At 36.4% G+C, this 21,444-nt stretch overlaps 1 protein-coding gene across 1 annotated transcript in view; it reads left to right on the forward strand.

Annotated features, from left to right (window-relative positions):
* Positions 1–21,444, forward strand: part of LOC141906265 (dmX-like protein 2) — a 344,303-nt gene that overhangs the window by 7,957 nt on the left and 314,902 nt on the right. The gene's annotated exons all lie outside the window — the stretch shown is intronic.

The raw sequence follows: 21,444 nt of genomic DNA on the forward strand, positions 1-21,444 counted from the left end.
CTATCAATAACGCTAACGGCCCGAGTTTGATGGGAAAAACCCCGTACCAAGTAGTCTACATTTACCTGAATCGAACACGCTCGCTACGGCTTTTTTTAATTCACTTGTCCCTCGTGTCTTCTTTGCGGAGATTGCGTATTTGAATGAAAATAGTGTTAGATAATCGCATTTAAATATTAGAGACGATACTTATAAACTTTTTGAAAATCAATCAAGTGTGCAATTGGCTTACTCGATATCGGTTTCCCGCGATCCTCAGTGCGTCAACTTATTGTGTTGTGTACGGCGCCGGACATACCGCATCATTTTTCCTCTCACTCTTATCGTAGCGGCTCTAACTTCATATATAGTTTATTCTTTTAATTTAGAAACATTTTTAGCCCACTTGGGACTTTAGTCCCAGCAGGCTATTGCGTTCACATTTCGTGCGTTCACATTTCGTCCGTCCATCCATCCGTAGACGGAATCCAGTTATTTTGGGAATTTTTGAAGACGCTTCAATGTAATGTCTTGATATTTGGGTTACACATGTATCTACCATAGCCACATCTTCAGCCCAAAAATTGGCTGTCAGAATCAATTTTTGAGGGAAATTTTGAGGGCCGTTGAATAACTTGGTATTTCCATATTAAATTGGTAACGATATATATTTTGCTATCACAATCAATCATAGCTGCTGACATATTCTATGATTGTGGTGAGTTTCAAGGTCATTGGTTATTGTTTATGGTCACCAGGGGGCGTTGAATATTGAAATTGTTAGATTGTTGAGCATTTGAAAGCACTGCCCAAGTGGCCATGGTGTCCCTGGACCCCTAGTTATTTGAGTTAATTATATGTTGTTATAAGGCGAAACGATAATCTTGACAAAGAATAAAAACGTCTGATTTTCTTGGTAAAAAGCATGAATCTTTTTATGTCTTTATTTATTTGCGATTCCTGAAAGCTGGTCCATTTTCGGAAAATCATAGTTTTATTCCTGAAAATGATTTGGAAAGGTTGGAGGGTCTGAAAATCAGACAAATTAACACGTTCACTGCCACCTAGCGGTTAAGGTCCGGTCACCATTGCCAATGCTAATTTTTAGCCCACTTGGGACTTAGGCTAAGTCCCAGCGGGCTATTGCGTTCACTTTTTGTCCGTCGTATGTCCATCCCTCCCCTCCGTCCGTAGACGGAATCCAGTTATTTTGGGAAGTTTTGAAGACGCTTCAAGGTAATGTCTTGATATTTGGGTTACACATGTATCTACCCTAGACACATCTTCAGCCCAAAAACTGTCCCTGTCAGAATCAAGATGGCCGACTGGCAGCCATTTTTGTTCGCCAAAATCAGCACTTTTTCCACATTTTTGAACTTTTTGAGGGAAATTTTGAAGACGCTTTGATCAATTACCTTGATCTTTCGGATATAAGTGAATCCCCCCAGGGCCCATCAGCATAAAAAAAATTGGGTCGATCGAACCTTTTTAGTGCCCAAAAATGTTAATTTTTGCCCGAATTCTGAGTCCTGTAGCTTCCTACTAGTGTGCCATTTCTCATTGCAATTTTTGATGGGTATTCTTTGGAAAGGGATGTTTTATACCTGAGACAAGTATTTTTCATCAGCCAATTATGACGCAATTGGTGGCCAGCTTGGTGTCATCAACATTCATTCGTAAGTGGGAAAAAGTTTTTCCACATTATATTGATACCTAAGCGTATTTTGGTACCACAATCAATTAGAAAGTTGTAGCTCATAAAGTGTTCTATGATTGTGGTGAGTTTCAAGGTCATTGGATTTTGTATATGGCCACCAGAGGGCGTTGAATAATACAATATCTTAGCATTTCTTTATTATATTCGTACCTATGCATATTTTGTAACCACAATCAATTGAAAAGTTGTATCTCATGACATCATCTATGATTGTTGCAAGTTTTAAGGACATTGGTTATTCTATATGGTCACCAGGGGGCGTTGGATATTAGAATAACTTAGTATTTCCTAATTATATTGGTACCTAGGCATATTTTGTTACCATGATCAATTACAAAGTTATAGGTCGTGACATGTTCTATGATTGTGGTGAGTTTCAAGGTCATTGGGTTTTGAATATGGTCACCAGGGGGCGTTGAATTGTAGAATAACTTAGTATTCCATATTACATTGTATTGAGACCTGAGAACATGGCCGACGACAGGCGGGTACGTTGAAAGCGCTCCTGGAAATATTAGGATTGGGGCTGATATGTACGATACTCAATGTTGAATGTAGAAACTGGAAATTGATATATGTGTAGCAGACATTTCCTGAAAGTTTGAAGCCTGAAATGTGATTTTAAAACGGTAAATGAAGGAATATTCGGAGAAATCTCGTTTGATATTCAGTATAATATAGCAGTGATCAGCGATCAGTTCAGTGTCAACTGTCAAAAGCTCAATCAGCTGTCATTAAACAAAGAGATCAACAGATATGGCAGCAGTCGGCGAAAATGTATACGTAAACGACTCGGAGAAGTCGGATTCTGAAGTCGAAGTTTTTTCAAACGGAAAAACTACTCAGAAACTAAAACTAAAGAGGGTCGTAAACAAGGCCCACAAAATAAAAAAAGGAAGGAAAGAAGTTCGACGGTGGATTCTGAAATGTCCGTTGAAGAGGGCATGATGAAGCTTACAAATTCTATTGAAGAAATGATTAAAAAAAAATTGATTCACTAGCTGGAATGAAAACAGAAATACTAGATACCATTGATCGTTAATTAGAGAACCATACTAAGAAAATTGACAACCTTGTCTACCGAACTGAAGAGAGATTATACGATATTGAACAATTGAACAATACGAAGACAACCAAAATCGCTGAAATTAAATCTCAACATTCCGAACATATATCCGCGTTCAAAAGTGAAATCGGCGAACTTCATGCCCAGCTCTCCGAGAGCAAAACGCTAGCAACAAAAAATAATCAATGTTCGCGACAAAATCATATGAGTTTTTGGTGTCACCGAGTCCAAAGATGAAAACTGTATAGATACAATTGTGAATATATTGAAAACTAAATTACACTTAAGCGAAAAGGAGCGATTAAAACTAAGCGATGTAGAGGTAGCACACTGAGTGCCTCCAAGACAACTAAAATACGACAAGAAAGGAGTTAAACAACCGGACAGAATAATTGTGCGCTTTTTCAATCGTAATAGGCGGGATTTTATCATTCGGAAACGTGCGACATTAAAGGATTCAGGGATTATAATACGCAAAGATCTTTGCCCTGAATTTGCGAAACTAGTTAATCGCGTGGTTAACTCGAGACTATATAACAAAGTGTGGACAATCAATGGAGAAGTATTCGGTTGCACTGAGAATGGTGAGAAAAAAAGAATTAACATTTTCAAACCACTGCCGAAGTAATAGCAGTACCGGTAATTAGCTAATTGTGAATAACTAACATTTTTCCTTTCTTCATTCGTTTATGCGTTATACATTGTTAGCAATACAGGTATCTCTAAATGGATCTTACCAATAATTCAAATATTTGGTCAAACGTTCTGAATTACCAAATTATTGATATGTACATATTAACTTACCAATCCTAATATAGAGTATCAGTTTGGTTTAAATAATAACCAAAATGCTTTTCTGGGTAACCAGACTAAATTATTATGTTTTTGCTAAATGCTTTTGCTATATATATCATCTACTCTCAACTCATATGAATAGTTCATTGAAACTCAATACAAGCAATATTACAACTTGTTCTGTAATACATGAATATGAATTATATTGGTATCTGGGGATCTTAGCTAAAGTTCTATTTTTGAAAATTTTTTAGTAAAAAGAAATGTGTTTAGGTAATACAGATCCAGAGAGCCGCATTAAAAACATAAGAAACAATCCCAGTCTATTATTAAATGTATTCGGCGATCAACCGATAGTCAACAATGACTCTCCTTATGTTGAAATGAATGAACTGGATTATCCTGATTGTCAATCGAAATTGAATATTCTTCATTTGAATTATACACAGCATTCCTAGTAAACTAAATGAACTTAAAACTTTGATAACAAAATTTGACCATAGGAAGTCTGCTTTAGACTTAATTTTATTATGTGAAACTTTTATTACTGATATTAACCATAACCTTTGTGAAATTCCAGGCTATAACTTGATAGAAAATCACAGAATTAACTCAATGAAAGGTGGGGTGGCGATTTATGCAAGCAAGCGACTTTCCTATAAGATCAGAAATGACATAAGCGTATTTAAAGAGGGTAAATTCGAATCCTGTTTTATAGAAATAATTTCTAAACCGGGAAAAACGCTAGAAATATTATTGTTGGAGAACTATAAAGAATACTGGGAACTGAAAGAAAAGATATAATCATTGGGATGGACCAAAACTTGGACCTCATCAAAACTGAAACCCACAGAAACACTGCTAGATTTCTTGATTTGAATCTCTCCTATGAAGTAATACCAACAATACTACGTCCAACTAGAATCACACACAATACAGCCACCCTCATTGATAATATATATATAAGCTCAAAACTAACTGACCATTATAGATCATGCATTATCACAACTGACCTATCAGACCATCTGCCCTGTTATATATCAATCAAAGATAGGAACTGCAAAATAAAAACAAAGGAAACTAAATTATTTCGAAGATTCAATCGAAGCAACTTAACCAATATTAATAATGAACTCTCTGAAATTGATTGGGCTTTAATTGAAAACATGAACAGCGATGATGGGTAAAGCTATTTAATTGAAAAGCTCACTCAATCGTTAGATAGACATGCACCCCCGACTGAAAGGAAAATTGGGCATATAAATATAGACGAACCATGGATGACACATGGTCTACTAACATCGTCAAAAAAGTGTGATCGTTTATATCGTAAGGTACTTGGTGCTCCAAAAAGTGATCCAAAATACGTAAGATATTTTGATTATCGAAATCAGTTGAATTATTTAAGAAGAAGAGCAAAGCATAGTTATAATGCGAATAAGATACTTAGTTTTAGAAATAACAGTAGAAAGTTATGGGATTTACTAAAGACCACCATAGGTGTAACCGCACTTGCCTAAAATAAAAACTATGCCACCGTGCGGGCATGAGTCCAGAACAGCAAATAAAAAAAACCAGTAATTCGTAGATTATATATATATGGAAGATAAGTAATTTATTAAGATAATAATTCAAAAACAAAATAACTAAGGTACTTAGAAAAAAAATGAAAATAAACAGGGCCCTTTTTTCGAAACTTAGATCAGAAAAATAAAAATAAAATAAAATTAGCTTAAATGTAAGTCAATGATCAATTAAAGTTCTTTTTCTCCAAAAGTTTATAAATTTTAACTTAGCGTCGCTCCAAAAAGATCGCACTGCCCGCTGTGGTTCCTGTTGCTGTCAAAAATCTGTAGTAATTGCTGATCTGTGGTTCCAAAATTTTTAAACGTTTGCTGAATGCGTTGTATCTGTCGAATTTATAATTTGCACGTCACGCAAATATCACTGATGATGAAAGTCCACTGGTGGTACGCGGAGTTTGGTACGCGGAAAAAAAACAGTTTTACTTGACAATGTTTTTAGCCCACTTGGGAATCCAGTTATTTTGGGAAGTTTTGAAGACGCTTCAAGGGAATGTCTTGACATTTGGGTAACACATGTATCTACCCTAGACACATCTTCAGCCCAAAAACTGGCCCTGTCAGATTCAAGATGGCCGACTGGTGGCCATTGTTGTTCGCCAAAATCAGCGCTTTTTACACATTTTTGAACTTTTTGAGGGAAATTTTGAAGACGCTTTGATCAATTACCTTGATCTTTCGGATATATGTGAATTCCCCCAGGGCCCATCAGCATAACAAAAATTGGGTCGATCGGACTCAAGATGGCCGTCCTATGACCTTTTTAGTGCCCAAAAATGTTAATTTTGGCCCAAATTCTGAGTCCTGTAGCTTCCTACTGGTTTATCATTTCTCATTGCAATTTGTGATGGGTATTCTTTGGAAAGGGATGTTTTATTATTACCAGTAATGTTACCAGTAGTATTACCAATTATGACGCAATTGGCGGCCATCTTGGTGTCAGCAGTACTCGTTCGTAAGTGGGAAAACGTTTTTTCCACATTATATTGATACCTAAGCGTATTTTGTTACCACAATCATTTAGAAAGTTGTAGCTCATAACGTGTTCTATGATTGTGGTGAGTTTCAAGGTTATTGGTTTTTGTATATGGCCACCAGGGGGCGTTGAATAATACAATATCTTAGTATTTCTATATTATATTCGTATCAATGCATATTTTGTAACCACAATCAATTGAAAAGTTGTAGCTCATGTCATCTATGATTTTGGCAAGTTTTAAGGCCATTAGTTATTGTATATGGTCACCAGGGGGCGTTGAATAGTAGAATAACTTATTATTTTTCTTATTATATTGGTACCTAGGCATATTTTGTTACCATGATCAATTACAAAGTTATAGTTCGTGACATGTTCTATGATTGTGGTGAGTTTCAAGGTCATTGGGTTTTGAATATGGTCACCAGGGGGCGTTGAATAGTAGAATAACTTAGTATTTCCATATTATAGTGGTAACGAGGCATATTTTATTATCACAATCAATTACAAAATCGTAGCTGCTGACATGTTCTATGATTATGGTGAGTTTCAAGGTTATTGGATTCTGTATATGGTCACCAGGGGGCGTTGAATATTGAAATTGTTAGATTGTTGAGCATTTGGTACCACTTCCCAAGTGGGCATGGTGTCCCTGGACCCCTAGTTTATCACCAAGCTGGTTAAACTTCTGTGGCCGTAAAACTTTTACTACCACTAATAACAAGTGTCCTTCTGAATCACGAACACAACTCCGTAATGATTAAAATTCAATCCCGTTAGAAGTTCTCCAACAGTAAAAAAAGTTTGTGACGATTATGACAACTTTCACAAAAGATTTCTTATATAAATTACGTATCAAGTTTTACTAGTTGTAAAAACTAAAAATTGCAGGAGAACTCGAGTTGAGCTTCCTCCTTTCTCGAAATCTCAAAAGCGTCTCCCCTCTCTCTAAACTATCCACGCCCAACTTCCTGCAGGGGCTCCCTTAAAAATAATATCTCAAAAATCCATTCAAGTCAAAAATTAGATAGTTTATCCCCTAAAATGGTGAAAAAGAACTTACCCAAAATCAGAAAAAAATGAAAATAAACAGGGCCCTTTTTACGAAACTTAGATCAGAAAAATAAAAATAAAATCAAATTAAATTAGCTTAAGAAAAAGCTGCCACAAAAGATTTCTTATATAAATTACGTATCAAATTTTACTAGTTGTAAAAACTCAAAAATTGCAGGAGAACTCGAGTTGAGCTTCCTCCTTTCTCGAAATCTCAAAAGCGTCTCCCCTCTCTCTAAACTATCCACGCCCAACTTCCTGCAGGGGCTCCCTTAAAAATAATCTCTCAAAAATCCATTCAAGTCAAAAATTAGATAGTTTATCCCCTAAAATGGATAAAAAGAACTTACCCAAAATAAGACTAATGTATTCAACTCCCGCCACATAATTGTGAAATCCTAATATTCATCTTCATTTAAGAAAAATGAATTCTTTATGAGATTAAAATGATTGAAATTCTTGTGAACCCCATAGCTTCTGGTAAAAATTGCATCAGCAAATACGTCAATATAGTCAAAATTCAGATCTCATAATAATTAGCACCAAGGCTACATGAGCCAGCGACCTCATAAAACTTGAATATGTTTAAACTAGTGAACTAAATTCAGCAAATGCCTGTTATGAAAACTAGACAACACGAACCAACAGATTTTACATTTAACTTTAAGATCAAACATTTATTGATAAAAAAAAAATTAGATATAACGTTAGGACTTTAACCCCTTGACCGCCTGTACCGATATAGTCGGTATCACCGTTTCTCCCCGGAATGTCGGTACCGATATTGTCGGTACCGATATTGTCGGTATTTATGTATATGGGATTCGACCTGCCTTTGCAAGGTCTACTGTGTATCGAGTAACATTACGCATATATAGGTACCGTAGTAAACATTCACGTACTTGAAATGGAAGCAATTTCATGAATTTGCTGGTGTTTTGATGACAAGGGATACAATCTATGTGTATGAGTGAGATTCTCATGGCTAATCGTAGACCTAAACGGTATGATCTTGCAGCTGTTGTTGATCAAATAAACGATGATGATTTTAGTTATTCAAGCGGAAATGAAAGTGAAAATGCCAATTTCCATGATGGCAGTGATCAGGATGTTGTCAGTGACAGTGATAATACTGATGATAGGGCCTTACAGGATGCTGAAGATGACGAATCTAGCGATGCTGATAGAGCGTCGCCGTCGGTTTCTGCTATGGATTCAGATCATAGTGATGATAATGGCACTGCCAGCGAATCTGAAGGTATGTACACATCAACTCTCAACATAAATAATGTCAGTGTCACATATCAGTGTGAATTATTGCTCGAGGCCTACTTTACAGTACCTATAATTTCTTTGTATTCCTCCGTGTTTTCGTTTTGGAGTACGGTCTTGAAGTTATAGGCAAAATTCTCATGAATTTCTGGTTATTTATTTTTCAGGAGCTGTAAGCCTACCTAGTAGTCAAGATTCTGATGACGACAGTGGAGCTAGCGATGGATCAGCTGTTCGTGGTAATATCAGTGGAGACCATGGACGAGGCGGACGCGGACGAGCATGTGGTGGACGCATCGTTGCTCGTGGTCGTGGGCAAGCTCTAGGCCGTGGTCGTGGCCAAGCTCGAGGCCGTGGTGGACATGCTCGTGGTGCAGCTGGTGTTTGAGGAAGTAATCGTCATCAACCTCATCAACCACCCCTAATAGAATGGAAAAGAGACCCACAGGTAACTCACTCGTTTCCATTTACAGGACAACATGGTCCAAATTTCCGATTACCAAATGATGCTACAGAATGGGATTTTTTTAAACTGTTCCTTACCGATGAACGAATTGATATTGTGGTGAGAGAAACAAATCGGTATGGAAATAAGAGAAAAATAACCACGCCTGCTAATAAAAAATATGCACGTATGCATAAGTGGAAACCGATTGATCGTGAGACTATGTGGCGCTTTTTGACATTGGTAATAATGTTTGGATTGGTAGAAAAACCAGTAGTTGATTCATATTGGTCAACAGACAGTCTTCTGGAAACACCAGGATTTGGGCAAATTATAAGTAGGAATCGTTTCTTACAAATCTTGTGTGCGATACATTTTCAGAATAATAATATTCCACGACCAGAGGGTGAGCGTGCATGGAAGATCAAACCGTTTTTTGATTATCTTACTGCCCGTTTCACACGCATGTACACCCCTGAACAGTGTGTGTCAATAGATGAAGCTCTTTTGCTATGGAAGGGCAGGCTGATATTCAAGCAGTACATACCCAAAAAGCGATCACGTTTCGGACTAAAGTCGTATGAGCTGTGCGGAAGTAGCACTGGGTACTGTTGGAAATACAGGTTATATACTGGACAAGATCAAATTGCAAATCAAGTGTCTGTGCATGGTGTTTCTTATGATGTTGTCATGGATTTGATGGATGGTTTGCTTGATCAGGGATACAAATTGACGGTAGATAATTTCTACACGAGCCCTGTTCTTTTTCTGGAGTTATATCAACGTGCGACTCATGCTGTCGGTACTGTTCGGCTTGATCGAAAACACATGCCCAAAGATCTGTAGTATCGTTATGATGCTAATGGGGTACAAATTCCCTTGTTGAAAGGAGACATTACACATAGAAGCTCAGACAAACTGTTAGCACTCTGTTGGTTGGACAAAAAGTATGTTTCAATGTTATCTAACTATCATGATGAACATATCATTGATACTGGGAAAGTCAACCGCACCACTCAAGAGCCAATACGCAAGCCACATGTAATTGTAGAATACAATCATCAAATGGGAGGCGTAGATCTCAAGGACCAAATGCTTGAAGCTTATGCTATGCATCCTAAAACAATCAAATGGTACCGTAAACTAGCTATGCATTTGATCGATATCGCAATATTCAACAGTTTGGTTCTCTGGAAGAAGGCAGATCCAACTCGAAGCAACACGTGACATCTCAAATTTCGCACACGTTTGATAAGTCAGATTGTGGAGGGTGTTGGTGCTGATCCAACATCTGCAGCTAAGGGTCGCCCAAGAGCGTCAAATGATGTCCCCATCCGCTTTAGTGGAAGACACTTCCCAGCTTTGAATCCTCCTACTGGAAACAGACAAGTTGCGTTTCGTGTCTGTCGAATCTGGTCAGAACGTGATCGCGAAAATGGGGCTCCAGGAACACGGAAACGTGTTGAAACAAAATACAGGTGTGTAGCCTGTGGAAATGTGCCTCTTTGTGCTGCACCCTGTTTTGAACAATGGCATACTTTATAAACTGGATACAACTGCATATGAACTGTGACAATTGATATTTGTGTTTTTCCATGAAATTTCACTAAACGGATATTTTCAGGTAAAAGAACCTTTATTCATTTATTTGGAGATCTAATCACACAGAAATGGTTGTATATTGTAGGTAACATTCATATCTATCCATTCAGGCACACACAAAACTGTTTCTGCACTTTTTATATGCAAAATTCTATTTCAGAAGGAGGTGTGTATATGAAATTTTGATGGCGGCCATATTGATGACGTCATAATGACATCATCATGAACAACCAAGTATCTTAAAAAGTATTTTTATGGGCTTGAATAGATAGCTCTGAATGTTACCTTTTCAAATATATATGGTTTATAGCAGTTTAATTGAGAAATAAGTGACTGGAAGGCAATTTTCAACTTTTGGGTCACGACATAAAAATCCCCCCAAAATAAGTGGCGTACGGGTATATTTATTATAAAAATAAGTGGCGGTCAAGGGGTTAAGGAAATATATATAAAACCGACTACAGGCTGTTTCAACTAAAATGATGGGACCCCCCATAGTAGTGGCTACATAGGTAAACATAATGACAAATCATCTACTATTGAAAATCTAAAAATTGATGGAAAAATTGAAAAAGACCACAAAAAATTACTCACTGTCTTTGTTTTTTAGTAATATAGGAAAAGAGTATGCCACTAAAGTCCCAACTTCTAAGCATTCATTTCAAGAATACCTCAATATCCATAACAATATTAACATTTTCTTTAGACCTACTGATACTAATGAGATCATTTCTTTAGTGAAATCATTACCAAATAAAAGTAGTACTGGTTTTGATAACATTAGCAATAATCTCCTAAAACAAGTAATTTATACTATATGTGATCCGTTATGTACAATATTTAACAATTCATTAAGAGATGGCGTAGTACCCAAATTAATGAAAATTGCAGAAGTTATTCCTATCCACAAAGGTGATGATAATTCCCAAGCAACTAACTACAGGCCTATCTCACTTTTACCCGTAATATCTCAAATACTAGAAAAAATAGTTCACAACAGGCTATATAACTTTTTTATTATGAACAACTTACTCTACAGCAGCCAATATGGGTACAGAGAAAATCATTCAACTGCTCAAGCAATACTTGAATTAACCGGAAATATAATTAGTAGCTTCGATAATGGTAATAACACAATTGGAGTCTTCCTTGATCTGTCTAAAGCGTTTGACTCGCTCGATACCCAACGTTAATATACAAATTAGATAAGTATGGAATAAGAGGAATTCCATTGCAATGGTTGAAAAGTTACCTCAGTGAAAGGAGAATGAATGTAAAGGTCAACAGAATCAAATCAAATCTAGCTAAAGTCGAATACGGAATTCATCAAGGCTCTATACTCGGACCACTGCTTTTTCTTATATATGTTAATGATGCCCATCAAGTTTTAAAATCCTGTAAGAGTATATTATTTGCAGACGACACTAGCATATATATTACCGGAAAGAATCGTAACACTATTTTAGATCTTCTGAAAGATGACCTATCTACACTGATCGATTAGTTCCATGCTAACAAATTAACAGTCAATTTCAAGAAAACTAATTGCATGATTTTTAGGCCCAGAAGTAAAAGTTTCCAAACAGATAAAGATCTCATATTGGGTACTGAGAAAATAAGATCAGTAAAACAGTGTAAATTTTGGGAGTACTTATTGATGAAAATCTATCTTGTGAACAATTCAAACAAACCTGTTCAAAAATCAATAGAAACTTGTATTTATTAAGGAGAATAAAAGAATTTATACCTGCTTGGAGTAAGAAACTGCTGTATTATGGCTATATACATACACATTTATCTTATGGAGTGAATCATGGGGCACTCTTCTCTCAAAAAAGCAAATAGACACCATTTTCAAATTGTAGAAAAGGGCAATCAGATATATCAATAACAGCCGCTATAATGCCTCCACATCACACTTATTTAAAAAATATGATATCCTAAAATTTGAAGACATAATAAATTTAGACCTCGCAAAAATTGGCTACAAATACTTCGAAGGATAATTGCCCACCCCGATAAGAGCATTGTTCCAACATAACCAAGTAAACCACACACATAACACAAGATCAAGAAATTATCCACAATCTGCCCGTCACAAAACGAATATGTTCAATAAATCGTTTCTTAACAAAGTTCCAGTCATTTGGCCAACAATCGATAACACAATCAGAAAATCTCCATCAATTCATTCATTCACCAGGCTCTACAAAAAGCAGCTCGTCAAGAGATATTGAATATTCATCCCGTCCCCCTAAAATATTCTATCATGGTATGTTTATGTTATATAATAGTTATTGTAGTATTACCATTGTATGTTTTATGTTGTTTTGAAAATAGCTTACCATAGATAAGCCTTATAATATTGACATTTGTATCATTGTCATCATCCATTTCATAGTCACCAGGGCTCGTCCACTCTGTTCAGAGCTACAGCCTTCAGGCTCTGGACGAGTCCTTCATAGTTCATTGTGGTATTTTGTAAGATAAATTATTGTACTAAACTATGTTCTATGAAAATAAAACCAATCAAAATCAAATTAAATTGGTAACGAGGCATATTTCATTATCGCAATCAATTACAAAATCATAGCTGCTGACATGTTCTATGATTGTAGTGAGTTTCAAGGTCAGTGGTTTTTGTATATGGTCACCAGGGGGCGTTGAATATTGAAATTGTTAGATTGTTGAGCATTTGGAACCACTTTCCAAGTGGGCATGGTGTCCCTGGACCCCTAGTTTACATTACACATTTTACATGCTGCCAGTACCATTTGTACATTGATAAATCAATACACTGATCTATTTTAGTATGGAAAACCTCATGACGAGATAACTCTAACTCGTCACTGGCAATGGTGAATAGATTCTCTATTTTCTAGCCCACTTTAGTCTTTTAGGACTTTAGTCCCAGCGGGCTATTGCGTTCACTTTTAGTCCGTTGTCCGTCCATTCGTAGACAGAATTCAGTTATTTTGGGAAGTTTTGAAGATGCTTCAATGTAATGTCTTGATATTTGGGTTACACATGTATCTACCCTAGACGCATCTTCAGCCCAAAAACTGCCCTTGTCAGAATCAAGATGGTCGACTGGCAGCCTTTGTTGTTCGCCAAAATCGGCTCTTTTTACACAATTTTTGAACTCTTTGAGGGTAATTTTGAAGCTAAATTAACTCTCTTTTGCCTGCCAGGCCTTTTTTTTTCAGGAAATGCTGCACTTTGCCAGGATTTCCGTGTTTTTCAGAGATTCATAAAACAAAAACTAAAGGAGATATCATCATCAAATTTGTTTTCTTTTGTTCATCTGGTCTTGCTTTTTCATGTAAAATAAGCGGCATTTCTTCTAGAAGTGATGAAATCTGCAGCAATCACCAGTGCAGAGGGGGTATTTTGCATAAAATATGCCCATTCATGTGTGTTCAGCCCCCATTTCAATGGATGACGTCACTTACACACTGCATAGAACGACTGATGGTAGTTTGTTTTAGTAGTAAAAGGCATTAAACTAACTGGTGGTGTGCAATGAATTCGCCATCTGTCGTTAAAATTAAGAAACAAGTCAACCGTATCAGTACGGTATTGGCAAGCAAGTGATAGGAGATATCAAACGTACCAGTACTTGGCAGGCAATGAGTGAATAGAATACTACTAGATGATAATCAACATATATTGATAAAGGTAATTGTGCAATACAGTTGAAGATGGGACATTGATTTGTAAGACAAATGCGGTCGAAGACGAGCACCATTTTTAGATTCAGCTCAGCTGAATCTATTAGTATTAAACGGAGTGTGGAATTCATGTTGACCCCTATCTCCTCCGAGTGTGAAATGTTTCACGGGCCGGGTTCTGCATTTAGTTGACTGTTAATGGCAGCTGAGTGATGTCTGCTTTTGAAGGCTATTGATGAAGTATTATAGTCGGCTCGTCAAGATTCACTAAAATTGATGATTAACAAATATATAAAAGATGACCTGTTTGTTTTACGTCCAGGGGTAGAATGATTTTATAATGTAATAGATATGAGGTGTACATAATGTTTTGAATATGATAGAACTATAGATGATTTACATGAAGGTCAAATGATTATGATATAGTTAATCTAAATAAGTCAAATACAGTTAAGTTTATCCAGGCCTATATTAAGATGTTTTAGTTAAATACAATGTACAAGACTGACTTACCTAAAATTGATGATTAACAAATATATAAAAGATGACCAGTTTATTTTACGTCCGGGGTAGAATGACCTAACCCGAGCTAAACCACAGGAAGATCTTTTAGGCCACTCCCCCAAGTTGACTGGTCAAACCCTTGTGTACGATTGGTCAGTCTTTGTTTTACTGAGTAGAAATAGCTTTAATTGTTCCACTTAATTACAAGAGTCACTCAGACTAGCAACATTGTTTACAAGAGAATGTAGTTACAGTCACTGGTTTTATGAAAACTAACATACAGATAATCATTGAATAGGTTTATGACATGTTTAAGCGACTAGTGTTATAATTGGCAAACATTCGTTAATTAGTTGATTAGATAAACAGGAAAAGTCTTTTCTGCGGTTTGTCACTAGCTACAAATATATATATATATATATAAATCCTGTACATATGAACTGAACTATGAATATGTAGATAATTAAAAATGGAATTACTAATGCAATATATTTGAAGACCAATATAACCCTTTAAATCCCTATAACATACTTGAAAATATACCATATAATAGAAGCCTTAATTGGGTGAATTGGCAATTTTATGCCATTTTTGGGGATTTTTAGCAGCGTAGTGTGACGTCATCTTGATCTACTAACGTAAACACATGAGCTGAATATTGTACAACATTTGCTGTTGATGCGCAGTGTAGTTGACAGTATTTACTGCGGAGCTGTCATGATAGCGCCCTCGTTTTAGTAACACGTAAAGCTCACCAAAATCAACGAAGCCGGTAATCTAAGATAAGGATATTCTCTTAATAAAAAAAGATTTGTTTGAAAACATTTGTACTAAAATTAATTATGCATACTCTTGGGATTATCTTGACGAACAAACGTTTGTAACGATATACAGATGAATTTTAAACAATTCTAATTCGCATTAAAAATACCATACAGGTTGACCAATATCGTGTAGTATATACTTTAATTCGAACACCGCATCAGTTGTTATTTATTTTCGTGGTGTCCTGTGTGGGAGAACGCACTTGGCACGCAGCAAAGTTCGGGTAAAAACCTCAACTTGGTTGTAAAAATTTTTTAAACTGCGCGTAGGTGCCGTAGATTAGGTATTTTTACTGTTGCTCTACGTAATTTGATGAAAGGTGATTTCTCCTTATCCTAAGATCGAAGATCGTATCAACTGGTTTCGCGACAAGAACATTCCCTGGGTCTAGTTAGGCAGTTTCGTAAGTCCTTCCTTAGATCCAGTTCATCTTCATTTCATATCATTTTCATCCCATCACGACACATTTCCACAACTAAACACCCAGTCTTAGGTCAGAGAGATCAGAGTTGCACGTCCTGAGGAGCTAACTGAGTCCTCCCAGGGCATACTTTGACGGCCACACAATAGAGGCTTGCTCTCTTTTAAAATAGGTTTAAGTTAGGTTTAGGACTAAAACCACACATATCATACCATATATTACACACATTATTATACATATTATTATCCGTATATACTGCAAGTTATCGTCGTAACAGTATACAGTATACGTTAGAGAATTAGTTCGGAATACAAATAGGCTTTCGTCTAGGTTACGTGCGTTGCGGAAATTCGAGTACGCACACACGTATACATTATCCATACGTATTTCGTCGATTCAAAATTCGTCACGCTCCGTTGCATTTTCTTTTGTTCGTAGCCATAGTTACAACAAAGCACACTGGTCTTGACTCGTCACGCTCTATCGCGTTACTATTAGCTACTTTCTATTGAACTGACACGACACCGAGATTCGTCCTAATCCGGCAAGCTCTGCAAAATTCGTCATCGGTTACTCTGAAAAGATTGAAACCGTACAATCTGTAGTTCTATATAAACACGAACATATATTTATATTTATATATACCCGTTAAATTATTTACCCTTTTCAATTGGCGTTTGAATATGTCTGTTTTACGATCACCTCCAGCCGGACGTGATCCGGAACCATGGACCTCGTCGCCGGTGGTCCTTGAAAAATCCAGTAAACAAATATCTCCTAGTGAACATTTTGTTGAATTCGTTTGGGAAAAACTCTAGAACACCTACAAAAAGACAAGATGCATTAGCGTCTCCGATTCTAAGAGAACCATCCACTACATACGCCGAGGTCGTTGCAGTAACCCCGGCAGTGAACACAAACATAGAAAATCCAATCTTACCAGTAAAAGTTAACGCAGAACCGACTTCGAAAAAAAGGCCAGCGTGCGAGTCACCGTCGGACGACGGACAGAGACGAAGTAAGGTTCGGTCGACGGATGACGGTATTTGTCGCCCGATTATTGTAACCAGAGTAGCTAAATATATGAGCGAACCAGTATTCATCAGAACCTTAGTCAAAGAAATTCCAAACGTTAAAATCAAGTCTATCAAACGTCTCATGTCCGGCGATTACCGAGTTAATCCGGAAACGTACCGCGATATGAAACTGATCCTAAATTCTCAAAATACCACTTTCGAAAAATATGAAATATCTTTTTATAAGCTCGAAAAACAAATAGATTACATCGTCGTTATTAACAATGTCGCTGAGTACAGCGAAAGAGACATAGATATCGCTCTTAAAGACCACTCAATCACTCCAAAATACACGACAAAAATGAAATCGGCAGCAACGAACAGAACAACAGATAAGATTAAAGTCGCTCTATCAGAAAAAACAGACTACGATTTTCTGTTAAGCAATGGACTCGAGATTTTCGCCGGTGTGAGGAAGAAATGCGTAGCTTATAGACGCAGCCCAACACTACTCCAATGTAGGAAATGCCAGATGTTTGGGCATAATCAATATAACTGCACAGAAGACAAAGCAATTTGCACGAAGTGCGCCCACTTTCACCAAACTTATGAGTGTAAAATAAAAGAAAATTACGTTTGTTCGAACTGCGGTGGAGAACACCGCAGTTTCGACAAAGCCTGCACATTTGTGCAGTAAGAAATTAAAAAGAAACAACGAGAGAGATCTAGGTCGAGGTCGAGGTCGAAATCCAACTCTAGACCGATTGAAACAAAAGAGCGTAGGAAACCGATACCAACACCACGAAAGAAAAAAACTGTATCTGAGAAAAAACAATCTGTATCTGAGAAACCCTTTTCATCGGAACAAAATAAAAACCAAAGACCTATACCGAAACGTAGAAGTTCACTAGATAAACCGAAAGAAAGCCCTCCACCGAATAATATCATTATACTAAACGAAACATCATTTTTATCGCTAATTGCAGACATAATTTACAGAGTACGTATGAACAAAGAAAATAGCCTATCCGACATCTGTGCGAGGATAAACGAAAGCACATTAGATCATACTAACTTAAAAATCAGCGGTAAAGATATATACGAACATACAGTCGGGAAAAACTCACACCGGCTGAGTAAGATAAAAATAACGAGACCGTTATCTGCTAGCGACACAAATCTAGCTAAATAAAATCGTAAGTGATGTACTGATTTTAATCTAACACATTAACTTTCTTTTAAACAATTATCTAACTTTTTCTCATGGCTAAGTCTTCTCTGAATATATGTTATTTAAACATAAACGGCGTGAAGCAAAAATTGCCAGAAGTAACTGAATTACTTTTGAATAAAAATATCGATATTCTTTTCGTAGCAGAAACTAAATGCAAAACGATTAACTTTGATCCGAAAAATTATAAGAAAATCCATAAGCCGAGGACAGGGAAATCCGGAGGGGGTTTAATGGCTCTGTTCAACCGTGACCTGTTTATCGAACAACTGACTTAATTTTAACAGCGACTCAATTGAATATATAGCTTTATCGGTGAAAAATAACGATAACAGTACTTTCAATGTCATAGGGGTTTATTGCCCACCTGCGAAAATTCTCGAACAACAATTTGTAGAAGTCATTGAACGATCGAATCAAAATTTTTTCATTTTGGGTGATTTGAACGCTAAACACCCGATACTCGGTAACCGTACGACTAATACAGCCGGAATTAATCTAACGAACATTATTAATACGCACGGTCTCATTTCATTAAATACAAAAGACCATACCTATTATGATTACCGCGTGAGAGGACACACTGATATTCAAGATAGAGCGCTTTGTAGTTCGCACATATTCCCTAAAGTAAACTCTTTTCATGTTTGCGATAGCGTCGATAGTGATCACCAACCAATTTTAATAAATATTTCTACGCGTCCGAAAGTCATCGAACGCGAACTATATACCGACTTACTGTCTACGAGAAATATCGACTGGTCAAAATTCCACGACAACGTATCTGACAAGCTCTCAACGATCGATACAACAAATCTAACTACTAACGAGCAGGTGGAAAATATTTACAGCAAAATAGAATTAGAAATAATTAACGAAATTAAAAGACAAAATAGCATGGAAAATAATAAAAGATCGAAACGAGTTGACCGCTTACCTCGTAATATAGAATTAATAATTAAACGACGACGTTATTTAAAACGAGAATACGTTAAAACGCGTCACCCTTATTTAAAATCACAATATAATAGATTAACTCTTGAAATTAGAAAACTTATGCGAGAACACAAAAATAACAAGACTAAAAAACTACTAGATGACATAAATACATTGAATCCGAACTCGAGTAGATTCTGGCGAGGTATTAAAAACATTAACGGTAACGTTGATAAAAAAAAAGTATTTCGAATTTAGCTTATAACGATCGAACCGCGAGTAACGATAAAGTTATCGTCGAACTATACGCCAACTTTTTATTCGACGTTTTTCAAACGCCTACTGATCCAAACTTCAGCGATCAACATAAATGTTTCGTAGAAGAATCCAATAGAAACTTCGTATACGAAAATACTGAAGAAGATACGGGTCATATATTAAACGAAACAATTACTGAATTAGACATAAAACGCTATATCAAATGGTTGAAACTCAATAAAGCACCCGGAGAAAATAGAATCACGAATGCGATTATTAAAAATTGTCCTCCGATATTTTTAACCCACCTATGTCACATTTTTAACTACTGCCAAAGAAATGGCTACTGTATATCATTCTGGAAGTCTGCGAAAATTACTATGATTCCAAAAGCCGGCAAAGATGCTACACTTTGCAAAAATTTGCGTCCTATCAGTTTAACCAACTCGATCGGCAAAATTTTCGAAAAAATCATGAACAATAAATTAACAGATTACTTAGAAAATACCAACTTCTTTACCGAAATACATGCTGGTTTTCGAAAAGGACATTCGACCATAGATCAAATATTAAAAATGTCTCATGATATCGCTAAAGGCTTAAAACGTCGGCAATGCACGCGTGCTACATTTTTTCGACCTAGAGAAAGCGTTCGATAAACTTTGGCAGGACGGAATTATCTACAAAATTAATCATTTATCTATGCCAACCAACTTTAAGCTCTTATTAAAAAACTATCTACAGGGTCGAACTTTTAAAGTCGCTAATGAAGGGTGTATTAGCCAGCCAAGGCAAATAAACGCTGGAGTCCCTCAAGGAGGGATTTTCTCGCCGACACTTTTGATCATCTATATAAACGATTTTCCCTCGGATGCAATTAAAGCTAGTCATTATAGTCAATCGTCATTGTTCGCAGACGATATGAGTCTATGGAACACGCACAATGTAAAAACTAAAACAATCGAAAATCTCCATCAAAAATCGATAGACAAACTAACTCAATGGAGTGACATGTGGAGGCTAAAAGTAAACGCGCTTAAATGTGTTAGTATACACTTTAGTCGCCTAATAAATACCGACCCATACACTGAGCACACTGTTCACGGCCAACAAATACCGCTATCAAATTCTACCAAATTCCTCGGAATTACTTTTTCGTCTAATCTACGCTGGAATCTGGAAATAACAGAGAGATTAATTAAGGCAAATAAAAGAATTGGAATACTAGCTATTTTGAAACGAAACCGCGTAAAAATGGAATACATACTCACTGCTTTTAAATTACTCATTTGATCAATCTATGAATACGGAGCTCCGATACTGGTAACTCGCCCATGTAGTCAGTTAGACCGCCTTCAAATACACCAAAATAAATGTTTACGGATTATTCTAGGCCGACCGCGCTATACAAGAACGGCAGACCTACATAAGCAAGCTCGAATAGAAACTGTCGAACAGCGCTTTAAACTCTTAACGAAAACGTACCTGAATTCCAACCGAAATAACCCGATACTAAGGAGTGTCTTTTACGATATTTCGAGTCCATGGCCGTCTTCAGACATCGTGGAAGCGTTTAAGTCAATTCTATAACTCTATAGCGTGTACTCTACTACGAACCGACACCCGCGTAGTCGGTGAATTGAATGGAAGATTTCTTTGTGTTACACGAACTATATAGGTAGCCCGTATCTAGGTCGCTACTCCTTACACAACACGTCACGTGAACCGAACTATATGCAGTAGAACTATATACTCTTATTAACATATCTAAGAAATGTACATTATAAGCTTTGTATATAGTAATTGACAAAGTATTCTAACTATATCGCGACTCCCCTTAACGGAGGAAAATCACTATTTTTGTGTATCATATTATATACATATATATTTTACCATATATTATATCATAGACTCTTGTGATATATACGTATCATACTAATCACTATTTATAGAAATCTCGAAGTACTCGTACTTTATTACAACTCCGCTTGACGGTAGAAAACTTCTATTTTTGTGTGTATAACATTGAATTTAAAAACTATATATATACATATATTTAAAAAAAAACAAAAAAGAAAAAAAAAAACTATTATA

This window comes from Tubulanus polymorphus, chromosome 5, assembly GCF_964204645.1.
Source record: "Tubulanus polymorphus chromosome 5, tnTubPoly1.2, whole genome shotgun sequence".
Taxonomy (NCBI): Eukaryota; Metazoa; Nemertea; class Palaeonemertea; order Tubulaniformes; family Tubulanidae; genus Tubulanus; species Tubulanus polymorphus.